The following is a 2,808-nucleotide window of genomic DNA, read 5'->3' on the forward strand; positions in this document are numbered from 1 at the left end:
TCATATTACATTTCATTCCATTAGCCTTGATGTAAAGTGGCAGTTGATAGCAAGCTATATTGACAAGCCCTCTCGGGCATAATCTACTAGTCTCCTTAAATCACTTATTCACTGTGTGATTCACGGCACACAGAGGAGCAGGTAGTCATTGAGTATTTAAATAGAAAGCCAAATAACGGAACATTCAAAGTCCTTTACTTTGGTTATTCAATCCACCCAAATTAATTAGAATGTATCTAACTGCCTCTAGCATCTCAAATCATAACATACGGTCTTTGTTCTTATTACAATGAAGAACACTAGGCAAGTAATTCTAGGGTTGGAGGTAAATGGGATGATAGCATCTGATTTTGGAAGTCATTGTCCCCAAAGGCAAACCCCTGTCCCACTTGGGACAGCTGACTCCTCTGATTGAGGGACTGATGCATAGCATTTTAGATCAACATGTTTCTTGGTCATCTAGTAAGTGCCATCTAGTAAGTGTATGGAATATCATTCCATACATTAGTGGAATAAAGACAAATAAGGCTCAGACCCTGACCTTGAGGGTCCTTGGTCTCAGAAAGAGCTAAGTTCTAACTCAGGGACTATTTCTGAGGCTCTTACTTCCCACTGATGAGTTGTTTTAGCTTAGAAATACTGGTTATGAGAAAACTAAGCTTGCTTCTAAGAGTTCTTATGAGGAGACTGAAAACTTTTGAGGTTAGAGAAAAAAGATTTGTCTTGATCACTAGAAAGCATTGCTGTGGGAGGCATTGTAAAGGTGGCAGAACCCAGGAACCTGAGGTCTGAGAGAGTAGTTCTGGATGGCCTTTGCATAGTATTGGAGTAATGTTAGGTGCCATTTAGTGCGTGGCATAGTGCAGTTTTTGTATTTTTTTTTTGCATAAGAAAACATTTATTCTTTTAAAAAAATTATATACAAATATACCATGTTGGAGCAGCCCTCAAAAGACCTCAGGAACCTTCCAGTAAACCTTCTTTTATAATTGCCTGAGCAAGAATGCATGCCAGATCAAGCCTCAGCATTTCCACCTTGGTGGTTTCTATGTCATCGTCCTGGAGTGTCTGGGCATCAGGGTCTCCATGCACTGGTCTTCCTAAGGTCAAGTCCTCTATACATTTCATCAGCTCATAGGTTTGCTCTACTGAAAAAATCACCTGTTTCTGTTCTAAAAGCAGCAGGGTGTCTGTTAGAAGTGTCATCCAGAAAGACTGGGGCAATCTGAGAAGTCATCAGAGACAGGAGGAGAGAGGCAGCATCCACAAAGGGCTTCTCGCCATACAATCTGTGGAACTCGTGGTACTTCCCCAGATATGTCAGTTGATCATTAAGCATCCTGGCCGGCCCCAGATTGTCAATGAGATCCAAATCGGAAAAGCAGCCTCGCTCACAGTTATCTGTGAGGAACCTGTCAGACACCAGCGTGGCGAAGGCAGTGTACTTGGCTTGAATGTTCCACGAGAGGGCTGAGCCCAGGCAGTTGTTGCCGACAGCTTTCATGCCTAAGATCTTGTAAATGCTGCGAACTTGCTCAGTCATCTGCCGCTGCTCACAAATCCGCAGTACCTAAAGGGTTTTCTGCTCAGTGCTCAGAGGGATGGGCTCAATGTACAGCTGCAAGAATACTAGGCCCAGCTCTGGGCAGTAGTCAAAGCAATCCACCCCCAGCTGCCACAGGCTGTGATGAGCAAACAGTCCAGAGGCTTATTCCAGCAGGAGGAACTCTCATGTTGGATCCAAAATAGAGGTTGTGTGACTGGAGTTTACAGTGATCCAGCAGGTCCGTCAGATGGGCCACAAACCACCGGTTGCTCAGGGCATGCTGCACTCCTTGATTACCTGGTGGATGTCAAACTCGAAGGCTGCCATCAAGATGTTGTCCAGGGGTTCTGGACTGATTTCACCTCCCAGAAACAGGTCAAGGCTAAACTGAGCATGAAAGTGCAGGTCAATGGGTTTTACTGTGGGATGAGAGTAGAGTCGGATGACTAGGAAATGATAGTTACTAAGAAGCTCCTTGTGCTCCAACAAAGCAGTTTCGTCTCCCAGCAGAGAGACTCCAGGTGTGGGTTGGAGGCAAATATGCCATCCTGAAGGTGCCGCTCGCATTCCTCGTGTCTGCTGCCACTTCAGCTCCAGCTCTGTTAGTGTCTGAGTGTTACCAGGGCTGAGAACAGGTATAGTTCTCATCAGTTCCCCCAGGATCTGGCACATGCCTGCAGAGGTGGGGCTGGCATCGGCTTCTTTGGAAAGCATCTGCCAGGCCTTGTCCAGCTGGCCCCGCAGGACCAACACAGTCACCAAGTTCCAGAAGCCCTCATGTTTGCGTGGATTCTCACTGTCGTTTGAATCAGCCAGGCTCCCCTTAACCCACGAGGGGATGGTCAGGCCTCCTGTCCCAAAGCAGAGACTGATGCTGTTCATTTTATCACACCAGTAGCTAGGAGTGCAAGAGAATATAAAAGCTACATACCGCAAGGGAACTGACCTTAAACAGGGAGGTCCTGGTCAGAGAGTATCAGGTGTTTACTAAAGAGATCAGCCTCCTCCAAACAATGCAATTTTAAGGGTGACAAGAGTTGGTTTCTCCATAGACCAATCTGAAATATGATGCTGGGGATAAAAGCTATGGACCTTCAACTCTTCATGTTTACTTGTCTTCCTTCCCTGTTTTTCTTGTCTTCCTATTTTTCTTTTCAAAAACGGAACACAAAATTCTTCATTAAGGGCAACCTCAAGACAAGATCAAGGGAGTTACATTGTTCACACATTTTCCTTATGTCCTGATAGGACCTCTCCTTCCA

General features: G+C 45.5%; 1 pseudogene across 1 annotated transcript; it reads right to left on the reverse strand.

The window, feature by feature from the left end:
• Positions 1-957: 957 nt before the first annotated feature.
• On the reverse strand, positions 958-2,428 carry LOC311184149 (nuclear pore complex protein Nup85-like; annotated as a pseudogene). Its single transcript has one exon. The product of its transcript is annotated as a nuclear pore complex protein Nup85-like (transcript).
• Positions 2,429-2,808: the final 380 nt, after the last annotated feature.

This window comes from Talpa europaea (assembly GCF_964194135.1).
Source record: "Talpa europaea genome assembly, chromosome: 14".
NCBI classification, from domain to species: domain Eukaryota; kingdom Metazoa; phylum Chordata; class Mammalia; order Eulipotyphla; family Talpidae; genus Talpa; species Talpa europaea.